The sequence below is a fragment of the Myotis nattereri genome (assembly GCF_964212035.1).
Source record: "Myotis nattereri genome assembly, chromosome: 1".
Lineage (NCBI taxonomy): Eukaryota > Metazoa > Chordata > Mammalia > Chiroptera > Vespertilionidae > Myotis > Myotis nattereri.
Window position 1 is genome coordinate 213,954,582 of NC_138075.1, and position 27,032 is coordinate 213,981,613.

The following is a 27,032-nucleotide window of genomic DNA, read 5'->3' on the forward strand; positions in this document are numbered from 1 at the left end:
TAGTTGAACATATAAATAACTGTGGACGGTGGCCTTGTTTAGGATGAACTGAGGGACAGAAAAAGGCAGTAGCTACAAGAGGAAAGAGTGAAGCAGAAACAACCGGAGGCCCAGAGACCTGCTACTGGGTTTCCAGTAGTTCTATATATAACACCTTAGGTTCCATTCCTGATCATTTTTTTTCTTTCCTTAGTTTCCAAAAAGGACCACAGTGTCCTTCTAATATATCTATTATCATCATCATTATTATTATTTTTGCTGCTTCTGCTGCTGTTATTGTTTTGTGGCTCTCAGTTAGTTTTGGCTTTACAGAACCAAATGGAAACTATTCAATACAGAAACTACTCTCTGGAATAGAGTGTTACCAAGGACAAATATTAAAAATATAAGATAATAGCCCTAGCCGGCTTGGCTCGGTGGATAGAGCGTGGGCCTGCGGACTGAAGGGTCCCAGGTTTGATTCCTGGTCAGGGCACATGCCCGGATTGGGGCTCAATCCCCAGTGCGGGGCGTGCAGGAGGCAGCTGGTCATGATTCTCTCTCATCATTGATGCTTTCCCTCTCCCTTTCTCTCAGAAATCAATAAAAAATATATATATTTAATATATATATATATATATATATATATATATATATATATATATATACACACACACATATATGATAATAAATAATAAAAAATGGACTGATTAAATTGTGTGAAATTATAGAGTACTGACATTTCCTCCATAAATCTGGAAAAATAAAATTATTTAAGTACCACAAGAGTTACTATAGAAATCAGAAGATGTGTCCATGAATACTAACTTTATGTCTTAGATAACACAGTGGCACCAATAGCTCTTTCTTAGCTAGCATAAAAATTATCACTAAATGGTTTAACAGATATTTTAAAAGTCTCTCATATTGAATTTTTTTTTCTGGAAAATCCCAAGTATATCCTTGTTCTGCAGTGGTATAAACCCTGTGCATTTCTTCACTTTTTGTAATTCTGGTCAGTGATAAGTCCAATGAACACATTGAGGCACACAAAGAAAATATAGGATGTTTTTGCAACTTGACCGGTTGCCACAATTTGCTGTGAATAAAATATAAACATTTGCTTTATTTCTTCTTAATTGCAACATCTGTGAAAGAATATTGATGCTGTCTTTTGGTCAGAGGCCATAGTGAACCTCTCTGACTGCTTCGTTTGTCATTGTATCACCTGGCATGCAATTTTGAATTTTTGTTTCAAGAAGGTTATACACAAAGAATAACATTTTTCAGTTCAATGAGCATTTCTATTCATTGTGCACACTCTGAATTTTCTCAGTGTAATTCTTACAGAAAACCTCTGTTATAGACTGTGTAGCTCTTCTGCTGGCTCTTTAGTCAAAACATGTTCTTCTTGTCAAATGGACTGGTGTATTCTCAACTATTTCTCTACTGAAGGAAGTGTAGTTGTTAACCTTCAGACATCTCCAATATTTCAAAATTGAAAAACAAAAATATAGTCATTATAACTGGTAATAAAATGCCTCATGTATTTTCTCTCCTTTAAAATAAAGGGTGTCAGGCAAACATGATAACTACTATACATGGATGGATATTGAGAGGATCATGGTAAGTGAAATAAGTGAATTGAAAAAAGACTAAAACCGTATGATTTCACTCATCTATACTAATAAAACGGTAATATGCTAATTAGACCAGATAGACTGGACATCTTCCGGACAAAGCCGCAGTGGCTGCGAGGGCTGAGGAGGGCCAGCAGCCGGCAGTGGCAGCAGTAGCAGGGTGAGGGGGGTGGCACCTTCCCCTGATCTGCCTGGTTGCCTCCCGCAGAAAGAGGCCAGACTGCAGCTTAGGCATGTTCCCCGTGGGGAGGGGGCCTAAGCCGTCAGTAGGACATCCCTGAGGGTTCCTAGACTGTGAGGGGGTCAGGCTGGGCTGAGGGACTCTCCCCCCTCTCCCCAGTGCACAAATTTTTGTGTACCGGGCCTCTAGTGTGGAATATAAAACAAAAAGCAACAAACAAACTAACAAACTCATAGATACAGAATGATGTTTACCAGAGCAGGGGGCGATGGAGGGAGAATGGAGAGGGAAAATGTGGTGAAATATATGTTAACAGAAGGAAACTAGACTTTGGGTGGTGGGCACCCAATAGAGTATAAAGATGTCATATTATAATGTTGTACACATAAAATGTATATAATGTTATTAACCAAGATTATCCCAGTAAATTTTATTAAAACATTTCTTAAAATATAAAGGGCACCCTAAACTTGCAATAATATAGTTAATAACAAAGCCCTGTACCTAATAAGTGTACCAAAAATATTTATTGAGTGAATAAATGTCTTCTTTATCTTACTATTCTGCTGTTTCCTGGTTTCAAAGTGAGCACTGTAGGTTCAACCATTATGTCTGTATTCTATAAAAAATAAAAAAATGGGGAGAGGGGAGGCCAATTTCAGAAGTTTGCCTACAGTTAATTACACTCCTCTGAAGAACCTTCTCAAATCCTCACACAATAGGTCTCACTCTTTGCAATCTACAATGTATTTAGATCTTGTATTTATCTCTCTAGAACTGATTGGTATCTGTATAAATTTTATTTTGTAGTAGTCTTGTTTAGTTTTGGTATCAGAGTTAAGCTGGCACTCTTGGTACATTAAGACTGTATTTTTATTTTATTTTTTAAGTCAACTTTCCACCAAAGCTAGTACAAAAGTTAACCCACTAAACATGCTGAAGTCAATCAAAACAGGTAATTATTAAGTCAGCAGTGAATTATTTAATTTGAAGTGTTTTGTGTTTTTGTTTTTTAATCAGCAAAAAGGGGTATTTATTGCAAAGTTATATTCCATTTTATAGAACTAAAAACATTAGTTTCTGGCCCCTTCATATTAATGACTCTGTATGTTTCTAACTTATTTACACTCACTAAATACTATTTTTAGTGAATGTTGCCACTGTTCACAGAGCTCTCCAAACACTGAGCCAGAATATAGTGATCTACCCAGGTTTCATTCCCGTCAACCCCAGAGGTAGTGAAGCCTTGAGCAGCTTTTCCAGGTATTATGGAGAGATTTGTTATGTGTGCTATGAGTTAAAAGAAAAAAAAAAGAGTTGAAAAGCACTGGTCTAGGCATTTTCTTCAGATTTATAACAGCAAATAATCTCAGTTGCTAGCTCCTCTCAAATAATTTAACAACCAATAGTGGACAGAATGAAATAAAATACAGTAATACACACCGGCATTTAAATATTAACTAAACCTATATGAAAAGTAACACTTAAAGGTTGAAGAATTATATACAGGAAATACAATGACCTTAATTATCATACATAGAAAGAACATTGACCGATAATATTCATTCATTCACAGCTAACTGTGTAGCTATTTTAACAGTCCTAGAGGGAAGCAGCTGTGTACCCACAAGATAGCTGTGTCATTTACATGTTAAGTACGCCCCGAAGTGGAAAGAGGCTTGTCCTTGGAAGAAACTGTGGATGGCAACAGGTACCGGGCATCAAGAACACACCTCTGGGCTCATGCATATTTGGTCACTTGCGTGAGTGCACCAGACTCTTCTCTTAAGTCCACACTCTTGTTGGACTCACCCCCTCTCTGACATGTATCTTCAAATCACACTCTCCTTACTGATATTCCTCTGTGGTTTAGACAGCATGCTCTCATTCTACCAATGCATTCCTACAGTATTAACAAGTGACATTTGTTTAGTTTATGGTTCAAGAGGCTCTGAGATTTAGAGCCCCCAAATAGTTGGGTAAAGTGTTTTTCCTGTATAGTTTCTCATCTGATGCTCATAAGAGCCAAGAAAGTTAAGAAAAATAAATGTTTTCATTCTAATTTCACAGGTGAGAATGGTGAGACAGTCTTCCTGTTTCTCCCCAGCATTCATCTCACCAATTACAAGAAATGGTTAGTGACAAGCTCTGGACTTCAAACTCATTTCTAACTGATTCTGGAATATTGGACCTATTGCTTAAATCCCCAAGTCTGTGCTTTCTTGTCAGCCTAGTAAGATTAAAAAGGAAAATAATTTAACTCATAAAACCATTGTAAGTGTCACATAAAATAATTATCATAAAGTCATTAGAATAGGATCTGGAACAAAGCAAGCAATACATAGGTAAATACAAAGGAAGCAATACATAATTATTGATATTAGTAGAGCTTCTAACATAAATGACCAATTTCAATGATTTGTTCTTCTAACTGGCCAAATCATTTACTTGATTCCCTTAGTCCCTATCAAACCTCTTTTAATTGCACTTTTATTCAGATATGGTAATAATTCAAAGACTCCCTCCCAGCAGCTATTCTGTCTCATCAAGAAAAATTTGAATGTCACTTATCTTATACACTGTTAGGTTGTCAGTTTCCCTCTCAGGGCAATCTCAACTTCAAGTTCTTGAGCCTCAAGTTACTCATGATTTATGCTGCCAGAAACTGCACACCATTTATTGCCCATAAGATAGTAAAAAAAAGTGTATTTGGCTTATAGTGGAACTTGAAAGAAAGGTTGGAGGTTAGAGTAGAACAATCTAAAGTGGGTTATATAAGTGGATTTGTGACAGAATGAAGAAAACAGTCTGGGATCATTATATGTAAGAGAAGTACTAATTCACTTAGGTGTAATGATTTAGATGGCTCTGATTCATGTCATACCATATATCAACTTGACAGTCTTACAAACCTTATCCACACTGAATCCAATCACAGAGCCTTAAGAGATTTACCCATTCCTAATTAGTGGAAAAATAGGAAAATATCATGCCCCTAATGTCCTCAGGCAAAAGAAAAAATGCAATTGTTAATTGTCACCTGCCAGCCCATACCCTTTACTTGTCAGTCATCACACAGATAGCTGTGGTTACTAATTGCATTATTTAGCACAATACAAGAGAGGCAGTCAGTAAAAAGATTTTTTTGAGTGGTTGTAATTCTATAGATATTAGAAACAATCACCGTGAATTCACTCACAGAATGTCACATTGAAAATTCACATCGGAATCAGTGTTGAAAAAGATTTCACTTGTGATCTTGAGTCGTGTTATGAAAGGTGTTAGGGCAGGGACAGTCTACCAATAAATGGAAGAAAGTAGTCCTAAATATGACCTATCTATTTATGATCACCCATACTAAGTCTGCGATTCATTAATCTATGTGAAAACTTATGTGGAAATAATCTAATTGTGCAAAAAAGGAAAATAAGTTTTTGTTGTTGTTTTTTAACATTACGGAAGAAACAAATACCTTTAATTTCACTATACTGAGGGACAATCTTTTTCAAATGTTCAAAATATATCCAGAAATGGCCAAACAAGTTAGGTGTGGTCTTGCAGATAAAATATTTAAATCAGTGCTGTCTAAATCTATGTCTATCAATCATAGTTGTACCTCCAAAGTTACATATGATTCTGATTATATATTTCCTGACAGGTTCTTACCCACTGAGCACATTGATACTTTCAAACTTTCTCCACAGTTCACCTCCTAACCTCCACTCCTCTTTACCCCCAGATCTCAGCGGATGGTCATGTCTCATAACTCACACAGAAAATTAAAGTCATCAGCTCACCACTTTTTCAACTTTGGGCCACCGAACTTACAAATTTACTAAGTTCATCTTGTTTCTAGATGTTATCGGTGTTCAATAGCATTACCTTATAGGGATATGGATATCTTAACCACAATCAAATACCACTGCACACACACTGGATGGATATAATAAAAAAGATTAGATAATACATAGAGTCAAGAATAACCTATATAATATAAGGGTAATATGCAAATTGACCCTAACAGCAGAACGACTGGGATTGACTAGTCACTATGACACACACTGACCACCAGCAGGCAAACGCTCAATGCAGGAGCTGCCCCCTGGTGGTCAGTGTGCTCCCACAGGAGGAGCTCTGCTCAGCCACAAGCCAGGTTGATGGCTGCCAGCACAGCGGTGGTGGCGGGAGCCTCTCCCACCTCCTCAGCAGCACTAAGGATATCTGATTGCAGCTTAGGCCTGCTCCCCACTGGCAAGTGGACAATCCCTGAGGGCTCCCGGGCTTCCAGAGGGATGTCTGACTGTTAGCTTAGGCACGATCTCCCGAGGAGCGGGCCTAAGCCAGCAGGTGGACATCCCCTGAGGAGTCCCAGACTGAGAGAGGGCACAGGCCAGGCTGAGTGACCCCTCCAAGTGCAAAAATTTTTGTGCACCGGGCCTCTAGTGAAGAAATAAGAATCCTTACACATTCCTGATGAGAATGTAAAATGGTGTAGGTACATTGGAAAACAGTTTGACAGTTCCAAATGTTAAACATAGAATTGCTCTTTGATCAAGCAATTTCACTCTCAGATATATAAAAATATAATCCATGCCAAACTTGTACAATGTTCATAGCAGCATTATTCAAACAGCCAAAATTGATAACAAGTCAAATGTTTACTAACAGATGAATAGGTTAATAAGATAAATAAAATGTGGTATATTACTATAATGAAATATAATTCAGCAATGAAAAGTAATGAAGTACTGACACATACTACAACATGGATGAACCTTGAAAATTATACACATGCGCACACACACACACATACACATGCACCAAGGTTTTGAAGATTCAGTGTAAAAGTAACTTTAAGTCCTTGACACTACATGGTATACCTATTTTCTTTACAATTTCTCTATTATTATAAAAATTTGGACTTGTATAAAAGTTTATATTTCAAAGTAAAGTATAATGCATTACTTATAGTTAATATAGTGCTTCTCATGTTGCCCTGGTTCAACTACAATTACGTTGCTAATCTTTTAAAAGACCCTATGAAGAACACAGTAATATTTTTCCGCCTTGCAGAAGGTATGTTGAGGCAACGTAGTTTAAATGATCATCTCTAGAGATGTGACAATTAAGTAAAATAGCTATTTATCTGGTATTTTCTAGCAACATAAAAGAAAATAACACATTTATCTATAGTAAAGAGACGAAGAGGAAAATGAAGGTAATTACTTAAATAAGTCAAGGTAAAAGAAAAATTTTCTGAATTTTCTAAATGGCTTGGCTCAAAGCTTTCCTTTTAAGTATAGCATCAACTCATAATTATTACCTCATTTCTCCATTTCACTTTGAGTATATTTGACCTCAATTGCATGAAGTTTTATCCCTATTAGAAGCATCCAGATGATTGCTCTACTTTTTGCCTTGCCAAGCCATTTCATTCAGATAAACAGAGAAAGATTTTGGATTTGTAATATGGAACATCTTTTAACCCTCATATTTCTTTTTCTTGATGGATGGATATATATATATATTATTTCAGTGAGGAAAGGAAAGGAAGAGAGAGATAGAAACATTAATGATGAGAGAAAATCATTGATTGGCTGCCTCCTGCACGCCCCATACTGGGGATCCAGCCCACAACTCACATGTGTCCCTCCAGCGAATCGAACCCTGACCTCCTAGTTCAGAGGTCTATGCTTAACCACTGAGCCATGCCGGCTGAACAATGGATATTTTTTAAAGAATACTTAAATTAATTCTCAAAAATCTTCAATGTAGATTTTGATTCTAATCATACAAGTGTGGCTGAAAAGGAATCTTATCACAAGAAAAAAAATATATTTTCCAAACAGGAAAGATTTCTGCCTTGTGGATTTCTAATTAGCAAACATTTAGTAGTCTGAACTTTCTCAGACGTGATAAAAAAGATCAGAATGCAAATTAGACACGTATAGGTGTGACCAACCACCTATACATTGTCTTGTATAAACTAACCAGTGAAAAGTCTCTGAATTTTTATATTAGGTTAAAAACAATTCAGCTTTCTACTACAATTTGGTATTTTTTCTATATTTCAGGTTTTATTTTAGGGTCAATGAAAACTAATGACTAAATACAGATAGAAGAAACTGATATTTTTCTGAAGTATATAGACTAAAACTATCCACCAATGAGAGAGAGAGAAAAATCAAAAGACAAGGTTTTCTGGATTGTCTAGATTTATTACCTTGGAAAATATTCTATTTCACTCTTCACTTAGGCCAGAGAATGAGAGTCCTTTAAAAATATGGTTTAAAAAAATGAATCTCAGATTTATATTCTCTTTTAGCTTTTGTATTACTAAAAGAAATAAATCTTCAAAGTGCAAAAATACTGCTTCAGTGCTTTCGGCACCAACTATTTTTGACCCAGTTTGTTGTATGAAGATTTTATATTGAATATGCAAAAAAACATTATTTTTACATGTTGCTTTGTTCCACTGACTCTGTAACAATTGTAGTTCCTGAGATATGTCATCATATTCATTCCATATTTAAGGAAAGGTAGAGGAAAATTTTTAAGTGTGTGTCAAAATAGCCTATTACATATTCATATATAGAATATATTTGAGGAATTGCCTTCATTGAAATAAACTATAAAAGCCTTGAAGCTTTACAGTGACAGACTTGGTCGGCCACACAGACAGTGTAAAATTGGATTCATTGTGATTATTTCTGGGCAATAATTCAGAGCAAATAACATCAAGGAAGGCTTGTGTAAACCCAGATGGAAAAAGTGGATTTAAATCAAACTAATAGGTTGAAAAACATATGAAATATGCTTTGTATTGTGCCTTGGAGACACATGGCCAAATCCATATTCAAAAAGTAAAAACAAACCAGAGTGATTTGAGGAATAAATTACTTGTCATCGTGATCTTTAAAAATGCCAGAAATTAATGCAAAAATATAATCCCAACATTTATTGCAGCTAAAATAAATGTCAACATATTAGACTTAACTGGTGAAGCTTTGTAGTAGCATTTCTAAAGAGTGAAAGGAACATGACAAGCTGTATTTCACATTTATTAGAATGAGATTTGGTCTTCTTTATCATAAGCAGTAGATTTAAACACTTTATTTTCATTCACTTCATGGTATGGAGGAAAACGTTGACTCAGATAAGAAAAATATATGCTATAGAATGTTGTTCACTGAAGTAATCCATCAATCTCAGAAGCTAAATATGTATTATGACAACACCAAGGCTTTGTAGTTAGAAAAAAAGGATCATGTACAAAATGGCTATGACATATTCTGTGTTCCAGGCAGCCTATGCAAGTGGGAAATGCTGTGTGGGTGCACAGGCATACATAATATACACAGTCATTTTTTGAATTTCCCTATCATATTGTTTGCAGAGCGGACAGTGGACACTGTTCAGGGCCAAGAATTTCAGTAACTTATCTACTAAAAATGTTCCTTTTTATAAACGTTATAATTTATATGTGTGTTAAATGCATATTTTTGAGTACCATTAAAAAAATAAACAGTATTTCTTGATCACCTTGCTGATATTTTATAATCCACTTAAAATAAATCAGTAATAGATAGAATATTCATAGAATTCAGATACTATGGAAAATGACCAACATACTTTCTCTAGATTTCACCAGGATCAAACATAACCATGTTTATCACATGAGAAGTAAAATGTGTAGTCCTGGCCAACTTTCTCAGTGGTTAGGGTTTAGGCACATGCACTGAGTGGTCATGGGTTCACTTCCTGGTCAAAGGCACATTCTGGGGTTGCAGGTTTGATCCAAGAGTGCCGGCTGGACAATGGATCAAGTGCCGGCTGGACGAGGCAATCAATCAATCAATGTGTATTTCTCACATCAAAGTTTTTTTTCTCTCTCTCTCTCTCTCTCTCTCTCTCTCTCTCTCTCTCTCTTTCTCCCCCTCTCCCTCTCCCCACTTCCCACTTTCTCTAAAAATCAATGAAAAAATGTCCTCAGATGAGGATTAACAAAAATAAATTTTAAAAAGTAAAATGTGTACAGTGCATTATATAAAACCTATAGGTACATAAACACAATAAATATGTATGTATGTAAATCCAAATGTTTGCTTACACATTTAGTGTGCATTGATAAATATATAAATACCTTTTCCAGGGGGAAATAACAGTTTTTATTTGCATGAAGGAATGTGTAATTATATATGCAAATTTTGAAATGTCTAGTATGAAAATTAGTAATTTCAACACACTGCACTCTGCAAAGTTATTTACATTTGAATATGAATACACTTATCAGTTAGGTAGTAAACAAAATTCCAAATGCCTAAGCATAAATATGTTGTACATAAATATACTCTGTGTTGAAACAATGTGATTATATGGACTCTGTATATGCTGCCAATAAACACCAGCAAGTATTAAGATAATGTACTTCGAAATTTTTTTCTCATACACCTACTATGGAATTTTTACATTAAAAGTAATTACTTGGAAATCAAGACCTTAAATGTAAACATTTTAAATACATTTGTTTGAACATTTAATGATAATTATAATAGCCCAACTTCTTAAGTAGTTACATGGGAAATTAAGATACTACTTTCACATTGTTTGGAGCAAAAGTGAGAGATTTAATCCAAATTATGAGTGTAAATATGACAAAATTTACAGTATTCTTAAATTTATACACACTCCATACATTCCTCTGTCAAGTTAAAATATTATAAAAAATAAAGCATGCTAAAGAAACTAGTCTTGTGATAATGCAATCTCATCCACCATTTACAATTTTGTGATTTCATCTTTTGGCTCTAAGTGTTAGGGGCAGAAATAGAATAGTGGGGACTAGCTATAACTATAAGAGATATGAATCATGCTCTGTTAACCATGATTGTTCTGTTCTGATTAGAGGAAGAGCATTCTGATGTGACTGAGAGTTGTACGCCCCGGGACATGGGAGTTAACCTCGGAATGCAGCCCATTCTCCTTTTCCAAGAACCGCCTATCATCATGGAAAGATTAACAATCTTGTTGCTGAAACAATCTGATCCATACTTGTGACCCCCAGCCCATAAGGCCTGTAGCCTGTAACCATTATACCTTGCCTACTTCCCATGCCTACAATTTCTACTTTCCTATGCAATCTTTGTCCTTCTACCCAATATAAGCAGCTGATTTATGAGAAGGGGTAGAGCAGATTCTCATGAATGACCTACTGCTCTCCCATACTGCTGACATGATTGGTACAAACGCTCATATATGATTCAACCCTGGTTTTCTGTTTTCATAAGGTACTGAGGAATATATTTTGATATCATACTGAGAAATACATTTATTCCATGACTAGAGGCCCAGTGCACAAAATTTGTGCAGGGGGGTGGGGGGTCCCACAGCCCAGCCTGCACCCTCTCCAATTCGGGATCCCCCTCACAATCAGGGACTGCTGGCTCCTAACTGTTCACCTGCTTGCCTGCCTGATCACCCCTAACCACCTCTGCCTACCTGCCTGATGCCCCTAACTGCTCCCTTGCCAGCCTGATTGCTCCTAACTGCTCTCCCCTGCCAGCCTGATTGCCCCTAACCTCTATGCCTGCCTGTCTAATCGCCCCTAACCTACTCTGCCTTGGCCCCTGCCACCGTGGCTTTGTCCAGAAGGACATCTAGAAGATGTCCCGTCTATCTGGTCTAATTAGCATACTACCTGTTTATTAGTATAGATGAGTTTGCTAACTCCACGCATCCATCAGTTAATTTATTCAATGAAAAAAAAATACAATGTGCATTTAGCCCAGGGCTAAGCTTTTGTCCATGGTTTATGAATATACATAAAACTCTTCTATGCCAACTAGTGAACTAAGTGCCACAGAATTAGAACACCTGATCCTGGAAAAGCTGTTAGTCTAGTGAAGAAGACAGATAAACCAAATCCATTGTGATGAGCAACATAGTAAAAATATGGAAGCAGAGGAAACACCTAATCCTGCTTGGTTGGAGGAGGGTAGAGTCAAAGGGAATTATAAGACTGTGGCTATGAGGAGGCTTTACATAAAAAATGATTCATAACCTAAGGTTGGACATGTAAGTGGAGGTTTTCCAGGTAGGTGAGTTGTGTAGATTTGATGTGGCTGCACTGGGGGGCAGGTCAACATAATTGCTGGAAGACTGTTTTATAGTTAATAAAGTCCTGGGGGATTTTTGTCATGTCCTTGCCATGAACGTATTCTCATGTCTCAGTGTCCTCATTTTCCTTCATTCCGAGAAAAAGGACTGTAAGACAACCCAAAGCCAAGTAAATTACTAATTAGAGAGTCAAGGGCTGTGCACATAAAAACAAGAAATCTGCACAACCCCTCTGAGGAAAACAAAACCAAATCAAATGAAACAAACTTTTATGCTTATACAGTAATAATTATTGCTTTTAAAACAATAGAGATCCTTAAGATCACATAATCTACAATGTGCATCTAAGTGTTAGTTCTCTTTCAAATATAAAAACTCTATTTTAATAGAACTGAGTAGTCATAAAAATAACACGCTGAACACAATCATCATTGTGACTTACTTCCCACTCAAATGCTTGCTACCATCTCCTTTCCTTTCTCATCCTATGCCTCATTATTCCAATTCCTAAAGGCAGTCCTGTAGCTCCATATACTGACGGAGCTGATAACAGTCTTCTAAGAAACTGTCTCCTGATACTATTGCTTTTTTTACATGCTAATTATTCCAACAGAACCAAGGGCAGTGCTCTGCATAGATGAAATATATGTTTACCTTTGTCATAGGACTTGTCAAAAAACCATATGAAACCACACACTGCAAATATTTCCCCCAGGACTTTCTTTGGTTGGATAAGGCATTTGCTTACTTAGGAGATGTTTCACTTGACATCCAATATAATGCCCATTATTAAATTAATGTTTCATTTTAGCTATTTGACAGTTTAAATTAAAAAAAAGGAGGGATCATATGGAAATAAGACATAGATTGTGACAGAATAAAGAGAGCTCTGGACTAGGTATTAGGAGAACTGGGACCATAGCTAACCACTTACAAAGGCAGGGAATGTGACACAAAGTGGTAATGACATAAGATAATATATAAGTGCTGTTCTGGCAGATTTGGGCTGGGGTAGATGGAGATATAGGCTGCTCTGAACTATGAGGAATGTGGGTGGGATAGAATCCTGCAATTTTTTTTAAAACATTCTTATAAAAAATAAATAAATAAAATAAAACATTCTTATAAAATAGTCACAGGATTTAAGGAATGTAAGAAAATAGCTTATTAGGAAATGTTCTATAATGACTTTAATTCAGGGGACCAGAAAACTCCTGAAACATGGACTTTGATAATGAGTTATTTTAAAGGGAAAGTATCTGGGTTAAATAAGATCTCAAAGTAGTTGAGATCATTTAAGCTAGGATGCTAAAAGGAGAAATAGTAGTGAAGTAGATAACTTGTAAAGTATGGTGTCAGAAAATTTATGCATAACTCATGATAATTATCTCAAATTTCAACTATGTTAAGGCAGCCAGAATCCATGTCATTATGATACAAAGTCAAATGATGAATGAGACTGTAGCAGTTTTCTGAACATCAGTGGCCCCAAAATAATTTCAATTATACAAAATTAAAAATAAACTTCTAGCTTCAATACATTTTATACTCAACTAATGGGAATTTTATTTGTTTATTTAAAATGATTTTAAATATTTAGCCTATGTAGTACTAATCTGATAGTCTTTCCCTTAGAGATTTTGTCTTTTTGAAATACCCGCTGATCATTTTCTTTTTAAATTTATAGTCACAATTATCAAGAAAAATATTGGAGCATGCATTCTGTCACTTCCATGAATTATCTATTTCTCATATCCTATCTAATAAAAGAGAAACATGGTAATTGGCATACAACTGCTACCCTTCCCATTGGCTAATCAGGGCAATATGCAAATTAACTGCCAGCCAAGATGGCGGCCGGCAGCCATGCAGCTTGAAACTAACATGAGGCTTGCTTGCTTCAGTGACGGAGGACTCCAACGTTCCCCGCCTGCCTGCCACTGCAGGCCTCTGAGCTGCAACTCTAAGCAACTATGTAACAAATATAGAAGCTAAACAAAACCCCAGAAACCTGCTTTAGTCTGCCGGGCATCAGCCAGCAGGATCGCAACATTGTAAGCAAAGACCAGAAACCTACTTTCAGCAGGGGAGGCCTAAGAGCTGGAGCCAAGCCTCAAAGCTAAAGCTGGCCCAGAATAAAAAAAATAAAAAATAAATAAAAAATAAAAGAAAGAAAGAAAGAAAAAAAAGGAGTGGTTCGGAGCTTCAGTCACCCACAGCCTGAAAACAGCCATCATCCCCTCACCCAGGCTGGCCAGGCACCCCAATGGGGATCTCCACCCTGAAGGATGTGTGACCAGCTGCAAACAGCCATCACCCCCCCCCCCCAAGCTGGCCAGGCACCCCAGTGGGGACCCCCACCCTGATCCAGGACACCCTTCAGGGCAAACCAGCCGGCACCCACCCGTGAACCAGTCCTTTACCCTATATAGTAAAAGGGTAATATGCCTCCCAGCACCGGGATCAGCGGAGCCGCGAGGCCTCCTGGCACTGGGATCAGCATGACAGGGGGCAGCGCCCAAACCCCCTGATCGCCCTGCGGCTCTGTTTGTGACAGAGGGCGGGGCTACAACCTCCCTATCCACCCTGCTCTGTTCGTGACAGGGGAAGGTGCCCCAACCCCCTGATCAGCCCTGCTTTGTGGGTGATAGAGGGTGGAGCCCCAACCCCCTGATTGGCCCTGCTCTGTGCGTGACAGGGTACAGAGCCCCAACCCCCCTGATGGGCCCTGCTCTGTGAATTACAGGGGGCAGTGCCCCAACCCCCTGATTGGCCCTGCTCTTTGCATGACAGGGGGTGGCGCCGCAACCTCCCCATCGGCCCTGCCTTGAGTGTGACAGGGGACAGTGCCCCAACTCACCAATCGGCCCTGCTCTGAGCCCAACCAGAGGCTGCACCTAGGGATTGGGCCTGCCCTCTGCCACCCAGGAACAGGCCCCAAGGGGTCCCCCCCGAGTGCACAAATTTTTGTGCACCAGGCCTCTAGTATATATATAAATATCAGTAAAATAATCTGTATGTGGCATAGAACTTGGAAATAATGCATTAATTTTAGTCTTACATTTTAATTTAACCCAGAAACTTAGTTTATATAGCAAAGTGTTATGCCAAGAAAATCAAGTGGACTTAGAAAAGCATTTTTCACTTTTCTGAATCCAAGATTAATATTTGAGAATAATATTAATGATACTGTATTTGTCCCAAACAATAATTTTACCAACCTGATAGCACTTTTAAAAATACCTAACATTCATGTTTAGATAATGGAAAGTTCATCTCTTGCTATTATGAAATATTGGTAGTCCTTTCCAATAATGCTGTCCACAGTTGATAGAGTATGAATAAGATTTTATAGAGGAAGATACATAAATGCACAATTATGGACAGTTTTGGTGTCTATTTAAGTGTAGTTTTATGCATACTTTTGCACAGAATGTGTGTGTATGGTGTGTGAGAGAAAGGAAGAGGAATGACTCACATGAGTTCAATATTTAATGCCTTCTTTTATGTTATCCCTATCAATCAAATCATCCCTAATATATACAGAGAAGTAGTTTATCTCCAAACTAGCAATTACATGACTGCACTGATGGCACAACCATTCATATTCACTTTCTTTCTCGCTGGATATATTTATTCCTCCTTCTCCACCTCTCAGCAGGGCGCTTCCTCATCAAATCCTAAGTGCAAATGCCAAAAGCCTATCTAGTGCGTCTTTTCTGTTCTTATTTGATGAACATCAATTCTGATTCACTACCCTTGTTTGTGTCCGTTTTTGTCATCTCCCCAATGTTGGAGATGCCAGTTAGGAAACAAATTGGTTCTAAAAACTGGACACGTTTGTGTTTTCTGTCTGCCTGGCTGGGCATGGCCACCTCCGGTTGCTGTCTCCTTTGTCACTGAAATGTCTGCTGTCTTGAAGGCGAGCACATAAAGTCTTCATCAGGAAGGAAGCTGTTTTTTGAATATGCTCTGAAGTCTACAGAGTAATCCAATTGGAAGGAAATGATTGGGAATCATTACATTTTCTCTAACATTACAGAGCTGTGATGACTTTATCAGCGTTGTCACATAAGCACTAATGCTTTCTCCTTCAAACTAAATGTGGTTTGTGAAAGCTCACTCTGGCTGCCATTAGAGATAAACCATCGCCGTTTCATTGAAAATCCTCGCTGCAGATTTCCCAGGTGTTTTCAAATTTCTGACTAGAATGTGTGTTTTCCTATAATTATACTATAGGGAAGACCTAAAGTTATTTTGTGGAGGTTCAATCATCTTGCTGTTTTCACTTAGATGTAGAAATCTGACACTGGAGCCAACTAAAAAATCCTTAGATCCACAAATACGTCAGTTTTATGAAAATTGCTTTTAATAAATAAGCTTCATAGGTTTCTTCCATTCCTTTGTATTGACCAATTAAAATGAAAGAAACAAATTAAACAGATTTTTCATCCAGAGAGACCAGCTGACTCTTTCATGAGGACCTCAGGAAGACAATTTTGGGGGTGGAATAGAACTGTTACTGGTGGAGAGAGGTCCTCATCCCCACCTGTTGCTTGTGGAAAAGGACTTTTTGCGATATCTCAAGACAAAGAATTTTCTGAGACTCACATGGGAAAATGAGTGATTTTTATTTCAGTGAAATTACATCCCTGGGTTTCCAAAGTTCCTTCTCCTTCAGTTCAGCTATGGAAGAAGTGCAGCTGTGGCTTTAATCGGGCTAAAGTCAAAGCCAGTGTCCAGAGTTTCCTTTCCATGTTAGGGCAGTATCCAGTCCAGCATCAGACTAGTTTAATTTGTGTTCCCAGTTACATCCACCAGCTCATTGCATGTGGGGTCCACATGGCCACATGGCTATGGAGGAAACATGAGCAAGAGAGCCAAGAGCCAAGAGAAAGCCCAGAGCAACAAGAGAGTGAATTCTTTTGTTTAGGGCAGTGGTTCTCAACCTGTGGGTCGCGACCCCTTTGGCAGTTGAACGACCCTTTCACAGGGGTCGCCTAAGACCATCCTGCATATCAGATATTTACATTACGATTCATAACAGTAGCAACATTACAGTTATGAAGTAGCAACGAAAATAATTTTATGGTTGGGTCACAAGATGAGGATCTGTATTTAAAGTGCCAGAAGGTTGAGAACCACTGGTTTAGGGGATTATGTGTTCACAAATTTCATGGGCTTGTAATGACCACATCCATTCTAGCCAATGACACCTGTTCCTAAGTGTGACTGACAGCCACCTTTCCTAGTCACCCCAACTTCACTGCACATGTGTCTATATCCCCTTTGTTGGACCCCTTCCCCCAGTGACCTGCAGGGAATGGGCTGGTGGTTCCCTGGGGAGTGTGGAATTGTAGCTTCCTGGTGAAGCTGCCCAAATATCATGGCTGTAACAACAGGGTTTACTTTTGCTTCTTTCCTATCTATATATATAAAAGCCTAAGCAATCAACTGCATACTGACCACCAGGGGGCAGACACTCAACACAGGAGTGGAAACCACAGGCTTGGAAACATGGAACAAGCGGATGAATCTCAGATTGAAGGGGGAGGAGGGAAGGAGGGAAAGCGGGAAGAGATTAGCCAAAGATAGTATATGCATACTAGAGGCCTGGTGCATGGATTCGTGCACTGGTGGGATCCCTCAGCCTGGCCTGTGGGGATTGGGCCAAAACTGGACTGGTGCATTCATGCACCAGTGGGGACCCTCAGCCTGGCCTGTGCCCTCTCACAATCCAGGACCCCTAGGGGGATGTCAGAGAGCTAGTTTCAGCCTGATCCCTGCAGGCCAGGCTGCAGGACCCAACCAGTGCACCAACCCATGCACCAGGACTCTAGTTATTAATAAATGATTAATTACAATGGTAGAGGACTAGGGTCTCTTTTTAGGCTCAGAAAATATTTTCCATTATTCTTAGATTTGAAAGGGTTAAAGAGAATAAAACAGGGCAGAGAAAACTTATTGTGCTTAGCAGATATCTTGAAGAAAGCTTGCAGCCTTGAGCATGGCATAGCTCAAATAACCAGAAGACACAAATCATGGGAGGATCCAAGGATGGATGGATCCTTACATCAGCAGAGCAGCTAACAGCCAGCAAAAAATTAATAAAAACCTATCTCTTCCTGTTCTCTTTGCCGATGCCTTTCTCTATCTCAGCCCACCTGCACCCAGTTGCCTGGAATAAAATCTTTTTTTGATACATCACGGCCTCATGTCATAGGTGTGCGACCCCGGCCGACTCCAAACCTTTCAAGATTCTATCATTTTCAACTGGAACTGACTCACACTAACCAAACAGAAATGACTGATGTAAAATCAAGAGGTTCAAATTCTTATACTATTAAAATAAAATAACTGGCAAATTTCACGCAATGTGCATGTTGAAGATCATTGCAAGTCTTTTCAGTGAGGAAGCTCTTGGAAATAAAATTCTGATTAATACATTGTATGTTAAGCACAAAATAATAGCAAGAAGAATCCCTTGAAGATATTAATGATCAGTGTCATCAAGTCATTTGTAATTTATTTGTCTTTTATGTATGAACTAGAGGCCCGGTGCAAAGATTTGTGGGGTCCCTCATTCTGGCCTGCGGGGATTGGGCTGAAACCAACTCTTGGACATTCCCCGCGAGGTCCTGGATTGTAAGAGGGTACAGGCCAGGCTGAGGGACCCCCACAGATGCACTAATCCATGCACTGGGTCTCTAGTATGCAAATAAGATCTTTGGTGAATCTCTTCCCACCCTCTCTCCTCCCCTTTACCTCTGAGATTCATCAGTCTGTTCCATGCTTCCATACCTGTGGTTTCCACTCCTGTGTTGAGATTCTGCCCCCTGATGATCAGTGTGCATCATAGATATTGGTCAGCCAGTTGGCCAGTCACTTAGGCTTTTATATATATAGACTAGAAGCCCGGTGCACAAAAATTTGTGCACTGGAGGGGGGAGCATCCTTCAGCCAAACCTGTGCCCTCTCACCATCTGGGACCCCTTGAGAGATAACCACCTGCTGGCTTAGGCCTGCTCCCCGGGCGGCAGATGGCACGCCCGATCCCGAGGTGTCTGCCCCATCTCCCTAGTCGCAGATGGCAGGCCTGGATCCCGTGCTGGGGCAGGTGGCAGCTGGGGAATCACACTGCCACCCACCCCGCTCGCCCCGCCTGCCCTGCCCTGCACATAGCAGACCAAGATCTCACTCTGGGGCAGGTGGCGGCTGGGGATTGTGCCGCCGCCAGCCCCAGGCAGCGCAGTACAGTGGGATCTGCCTGCAGTATGCAAATTAGCCACCATCTTTGTTGGTGGCCAATTTGCATATCACACTGATTAGTTAATGGGAGGCGTAGCAAAGGTACGGTCAATTACCATGTTTGTCTATTATTAGATAGGATAATTCTACTCAGCAGACTGCATGACTGATTCAACTTCTTCTGAAATATCTGCCCTAGACTTTATAGTAGGTACACTGACATATCCTTGCTAAATGGAACTTCTGTTTCTAAGATGCTATGATAACTCTATCTCCTTTGCCAAAAATAGTTTTGAGGACAGAGTTCTATTCAATTAATTTGGTTAATCTTATTAAGCAGTTTTAGCTTAAAAACTGGATAAGGCAATTCTTTAAAAATTAGTTCAAGTTTACTTGATTAAGTTCCTTTAGCCATACCCTTCTGTTTAGGACAAATATAACATTTGTTGTCCAAAATGGGATGCATTTGATACTTAATATTGCTAGAACTAAAACTCTAATTGGGTTTTGCCATACAAACTGATGAGTAACATGCTCCTACTTGTAAGTAATTTATACTTTTTCAGATCACTCATCTCATTAATTAATAGGATTTAGTTGTTTCTTCTTTTTACTTCAAGTTTCTGAGATTGAATTTTTGTCATCCTTGATGATTATAGTTCTTTCCTTTTCTATATATAGTTGCTTTAAACTATTACACAGGTATCTATTCCCTTATCATGTCTTTCTTATTTCAGAAGATTGCTGCAGACATTAGGACTGTGATGTAACATAATAGTTGTTTGGTTACATTTGATCCCTAAGGACCTTTTTAAAATGTCACATTGTCTGAACTCCATCTGAAAACTTCATTTAGAAAAATAAGTCTTGGGCCAACCGCAACACACATGATTCATGTTACCCCAAAATGTATTTCTCTTGGTAGAGATAACTGTCTTATTGATTGGATTCTGGCTAACCTATATATATAAAGAGCCAGGGGTCATCGCAACCGAATGGACGACAGAATGGATGACCGAAAAGCAGGCTGAGTGGGGCAACAAGGCCAGCAGGGGAGGCAGTTAGGGGCAACCAGGCCGGCGGGGGGGGGGGGAGGGCAGTTGGGGGCAACCAGGCCGGCGGGGGAGGAGGGGTAGTTGGGGGCGACCAGGTTGACAGGCTACCGGTAGGGGCAATCAGGCAGGCAGGCAGGTGAGCAGTTAGGAGCCAGCAGTCCCAGATTGTGAGAGGGATGTCCAACTGCCCGATCCTTAGGATCGGGCCTAAACTGGCAGTTGGACATCCCCCAAGGGGTCCCGGATTGGAGAGGGTGTAGGCTGGGCTGAGGGACCCTACCCTCCTTGCACGAATTTCATGCAGCAGGCCTCTAGTCTATAATAATAAAAGTGTAATATGATAATTAGACTGGATGTCCTTCTGGACAAAGCTGAGGCTGGGAGGGATGCCCAGGTCCCGGGTGCCAGAGGGAAGCCAATGCTGGCAGCCAGGGGATGGAAGGCCTACTCTTGCAGGGATTTCATGCATTGGGACTCTAGTATAATATATGACACTTGCAGGTCTAGTCTCTGATAACTCCCACTAAACCCCTCCTTTCAACTCTTTCAGATGGAGAGTCTCCAGTGGAGGACTCTGGTGCCAAATAAATTGACAGAACAATATGATGAAACAAGCCGTGGCCCTGCCTTACAGACTCTGGTCTGAGAAATAAACTTTTACTATGAACTATGGTAAGGCCACAGTGAATCAGGGTCACTTGTTATAGTAGTTAATCCTTCCTGACTAATAAGAGTGCCATTAAAAATAAATTCATAAGAACCCCATAAAAATCCCTAAAAGTCATGGAATACACTGGTGAAATAATTACATACTTATAAGAGCACATAAAGTCTTCCAATCTTTCTCCATTCTTACTTTATCAATAGTTTAAATCATTATTAACTACATTAAACAAATATACATTAATTGTAGCTTTCCTTTAGATTTTATTCATTGAATAATGTTTATCAAGGTCTTACTAATTTAGGTCTTATCATCCAATACCCACTCAACTATTTTTCATTGCCAATTTACCAGTTTGCCATTAGTCCTTCTACTCTCTAATCCATCATGCCCAGTGTTTCCTGGCTCATCTTCACAAGGCAGTCCCATTGTGCATGGCCCCAGGGACTTCCTTTTTTCGCAGCATAAAGTCCAAACCATGCAGCCTTCTATTCAAACTTTGCTTATCTTCTTCAAACTCCTACAAAGTCCAAAGGACCAACTATGACACTTACTAATTTGAACATACATTGTATTAAACGCTGTATTATTCACTGTGCAGCAGTTATCTTCCTAAGAAGTAGCTTGCCCTTTCCACTTCAATGATAACAAGTGAAGATAATAAGCTATACAAGGATTAAATATTCTACCCAAAATTACATTAGTAGAAAGTACCAACATTGAAGCTACAACTTGGGAAATTTTTACTCTAAGGTTTGTCTACATTCTGTTAATACTTTTGCCTTTCATTGTGCTTCTTCATCTCAAAAACAAGGATGAGCAAGTATATATAAATGATCATGTAAACTGAAGCCATGCAAACCTATTTTAATAACCAATGGGAAAACATACCATCATTTCACTAACTTTAAAAATGTTTGTCAAACATGAAAAGCTTTCTTGCTGATAATTAAACGTGTATGGGGAATAAAACAAGGGAAACTAATACTTATTTACTGCACAACCTAAAACATTAGAAAAGCTGAAAATAAAGTTGTTTTATTACTTTGTAGAAAACTTACTAAGAACATTTTGAAGGGTGCTTGCTTCCTTTTCATATAACTTACAATGTGGAGTGAGATACGTTCTAGGCTTGGCAAACAGATGGAAGAACATACTATGTTCATGGATTGGTAGAATCAACATCATTAAAATGTCCATACTACCCAAAGCAATCTATAAATTCAACGCACTTTCCATTAAAATACCAACGGCATACTTCAGAGATCTAGAACAAACTCTCCAAAAATTCATCTGGAATAAAAAAAGACCCCGAATAGCTGCAGCAATCCTGAAAAAGACCAAAGTAGGTGGGATTTCAATACCAGATATCAAGTTGTATTACAAAGCCACTTATCTCAAAACTGCCTGGTACTGGCACAAGAATAGGCATATAGATCAATGGAATAGAATAGAGAGCCCAGAAATTGGCCCGAACCAATATGCTCAATTAATATTTGACAAAGGAGGCAAGAACATACAATGGAGCCAAGATAGTCTCTTCAATAAATGGTGTTGGGAAAATTGGACAGATATATGCAAGAAAATGAAACTAGACCACCAACTTACACCATACACAAAAATAAACTCAAAATGGATAAAGGACTTAAATGTACGACAGGAAACCATAAAAATTCTAGAAGAATCCAAAGGCAACAAAATCTCAGACATATGCCGAAGCAATTTCTTCACTGATACAGCTCCTAGGGCACTTGAAACTAAAGAGAAAATGAACAAATGGGACTACATCAAAATAAAAAGCTTCTGCACAGCAAAAGAAACTATCAACAAAACAACGAGAAAACCCACTGTGTGGGAAAACATATTTGCCAATGTCATATCTGATAAGGGCCTAATCTCCAACATTTATAGGGAACTCATACAACTTAACAAAAGGAAGATAAACAATCCAATCAAAAAATGGGCAAAGGACCTAAATAGACACCTTTCAAAAGAGGACATTCAGAAAGCCATGAGACATATGAAAACATGCTCAAAGTCACTAATCATCCGAGAGATGCAAATCAAAACAACAATGAGGTACCATTTCACACCTGTCAGACTGGCTATCATCAACAAATCAACAAACGACAAGTGCTGGAGAGGATGTGGAGAAAAAGGAACACTTGTGCACTGCTGGTGGGAATGCAGACTGGTGCAGCCACTATGGAAGACAGTATGGAGTTTCCTTAAAAAACTGAAAATGGAACTCCCATTTGACCCTGTGATCCCACTTCTAGGAATATATCCCAAGAAACCAGAAACACCAATCAGAAAGGATATATGCACCCCTATGTTCATAGCAGCACAATTCACCATAGCTAAGATCTGGAAACAGCCTAAGTGCCCATCAGTAGATGAATGGATTAGAAAACTGTGGTACATCTACACGATGGAATACTATGCTGCTCTAAAAAGGAAGGAACTCTTACCATTTGCAACGTCATGGATGGAACTGGAGAGCATTATGCTAAGTGAAATAAGCCAGTCAATGAAGGAAAAATACCACATGATCTCACTCATTCATGGATAATAGAGACCATTATAAACTAGAACAATAATAGATACAGAGGCAGAGCTGCCTCAAACAGATTGTCAAACTGCAGCGGGAAGGCCGGGGAGGGTTGGGGGGCAGGAGGGAGGGGGGTAAGAGATCAACCGAAGGACTTGTATGCATGCATATATGCATAACCAATGGACATGGGACGCTGGGGGATAGGGGAGGCTAGGGGACTGTCTAGGGCAGGGGGATAAAATGGACACATATGTAATACCCTTTGTAATACTTTAAGCAATAAATTAAAAAAAAAAAAGCATAACCAATGGACATAAGACACTGGGGGGCAGGGAAGGCCAGGGGATTGTCATGGGCGGGGGAGGGGGGTGAGACATATGTAATACTCTTCGTAATACTTTAAGCAATAAAACAATTTAAAAAAAGAAAAAAAAAAGAAAAATGCTTATGGCCGCCTGAAGATGACGCTTTTGAGGACAGTGAGACAGAAGACAGTTCTTAGTGGGAAGAGATATTTATCTTAACCAACTGGGCGAGATGGGGGGGGGCGTAATCTGAATTAAAAACAAATTGAAATTCTGCTGGAGCAGTACAACAAAAGAAAAATGGAGAGAGAGAAAAGACACGAAGGCCAAGGGTAAAATGTGATTTAATTAGCAAAGCTGAAGCTATACATGGAATAATTTTACTAGGACATTAAGATGCAGACACTGATATAAAATAGGAACAGAGCCAGCAGGAATTATACTGCTACAGGATCTTTGGGTCTGAAAAATGTTACAGTTGAAAGAGGGGGAAAGGGAAGAAATAAAGAGTTAGATATGTGCACAGAGAAAAATGTGTTTACTGAACATTCACAATAAAGTAGGTAGAGATTCTGAAACAGAAGGTCAGAGCGATGAAGCAATGGTAACAGGACAGAAAATATATGGACATAAATGATTACTTGGCAAAGAAGAAATATCAGATTTAAGCACTAAAGGAACAATATATAACAAGGAGGTACTCAGAAGAGGAAGAGATACATGGAATGAGGAAGACTGACTTGCCAACTGCATATGCCATCTGTTAATATGACAGTGTGTCATAAAGTAAAACAGCACAAACGTTAATGAATTGACTTAAAAAACATCGACCTGTGACACCTGATGATGCATAGCTAATTGAATGTTTTTTAATTGACAAATCAAGCAGAATTAGTTGAAGGCCTAAGAATTCAAACTGTGGACAAAACATATAGGTCCTATGGAGAGATGCTATTCAGACTACTATTTTACAATACAGTGTCTTTATATTATTTATTAACAAACATTTCATGTTATGGCCAATATACTAAAATAAAGATCTTGGAAAAACGGTAAAGGGTTGACATTATAATACTAAGGTTTGAGGAGGTCTTAAATTATGTACCATCCCTCATTGATAGAAAATTATGCATATATTTATAAAATCGTAGTAGAAAGTGTAGAAGATAATAAGCTTTGACCAAAAATGTCTACTGCAAATTTCAACATCATGAACTTAGTAATTAAGTTTTTTTTCTTCCTTGCTATTTCTTATAATAGGATTTATTTTGTCACAGAAAGAGCAATAGTATTTGGGGTTCTAGAAGTGATCTCAAGATACTTTTGCTCTAACAGGATTTAAACGTTTTTTCCAGGATCAATGACATAAAGGCAATATTCACTAAAAGGAAACCAAACCATAATCATCCCACTTAGCCACAGAGTTGAGAGACAACCCCTGCTTCTAGGGATCTCCATTTGCCCTTTTGCTTGATGTTGTGGCACACTATTTTTCCTATCTTTAGATCCTCTTGAAACTTCATACTAGGTAGACAGATGAGATGCTCCGGGCTTTTGTTTACTCAAAAAGCAGACAATGACTAACGAGATATTTATTAAGACATTGTAAATGAGTAGTTACTGAATCTATTTAGTATAGAGTCAAATTACTTATAGTCCACTCTAATGAAAAAAAAAACAACATATTTGAGTTTATATCTGAAATTATGTATTTTCATGATTTTAGTATAATGATGCTTTATTGATGACCTTCTATGTAGTTTTTGTTGAGAGTCTTGGGTGTTAGATGGTAAAAGGTACAAAGATACATTATTTTCGCATGCCTATGCCAAAGCATAATGATTTCAATATTTTGGCACTACTTAAAACTTTTGATTTAGTTCATGGAGATCAAGGTTATTATAAACTGAACTTGAATGTTATAACTTGTAAAACAGGTATTTTTCTATTCTTCCTTTTCTTATAACACGTTTAAAGACACCAGTTTAATAGAAAATTTGCAAAGATCACTTTCTTGTTTTAGGTATGAAGTAGGATTAAAAAATAAATAAGCATAGAATTATTTGACTATAATAAAGATAATACTTTGTCTATAGTCGCCTATTAGATTAAGTATCAGATTTGAAATGCAGAGTTTTAAGAACTATAAGTAAGCAGAAAACTTGGCCTTTATATTTCACTGTCTTTAGGAATAATTTGAGTATTGATTATGTAATTGTATGTGAAAAACTCTCAAAAAAGTCAGAGCATTCGGAATTTACCCACTGATTTAAGCATTAATAAATTTGCAATCTTTTTGTAACATAAATTTTGATTGATTATAATTGCTAGCAACTGCTCCATGTGCGTCTGTATTTGTGTGGTCTGGTATGTCAGGTAGTAATTAAAATAATTTTCCTTGAGTTTGGTATTGGAGACTCTATATATTTTTGATTTATTTTATTTATTTTAAATATTTTTTATTGATTTTTAGAGCGAGATAGAGAAAAAAAATTGATGTGACAAACATCAATCCGCTGCCTCTGAACATCCCCTACCAGAGATAGAGTCCGCGACCCCAGGAATTGAACCAGGGACCTCCTGATGTAGGGAAGATGCTCAACCAACTGAGTTACATCAGCTAGGGCTATGTGTGTGTGTGTGTGTGTGTGTGTGTGTGTGTGTGTGTGTGTGTGTGTCTTTTGTTTTTAATTAACACAGGTTATTGATTTTATGTTATTGGCATCTGTTCTCAGGAAATATAGTCATAAACAAAATGTTTCAAATTAGGCCCTAACTAGTTTGGCTCAGTGGGTAGAGCGTCAGCCTGTGGACTAAAGGGTCCCAGGTTCGATTCCGGTCAAGAGCATATACCTTGGTTGCGGGCACATCCCCAATAGGCAGTATGCAGGAGGCAGCTGAATTGATGTTTCTCTCGCATCAGTATTTCTAACTCTCTATCCCTCTACCTTTCTCTCTGTAAAAAAACAATAATATATATATATATATATATATATATATATATATATATATATATTTTAAAAATCTTTCAAATTAGTAAAATGATATAAAAGTTAACTTCTAATAAGATAAGGTAAAGTTGAAAAAAGTAAATAGTGTATAGTATATGAAATTTTTCTTTCTTTCTCTGTTTCTTTTTCTCTTCCTTTTTCTTTCATTGTTTTTCTCTTTGTTTTCTTTTATTAGTTCTTTCTTTCCTAAGCATTGCTATAATCTGAATTTTCTAATAGGGATATGTCTCTAGGGAATCCTATATAATAAAAGCCTAATATGCTTAAGTGCCCAACTGT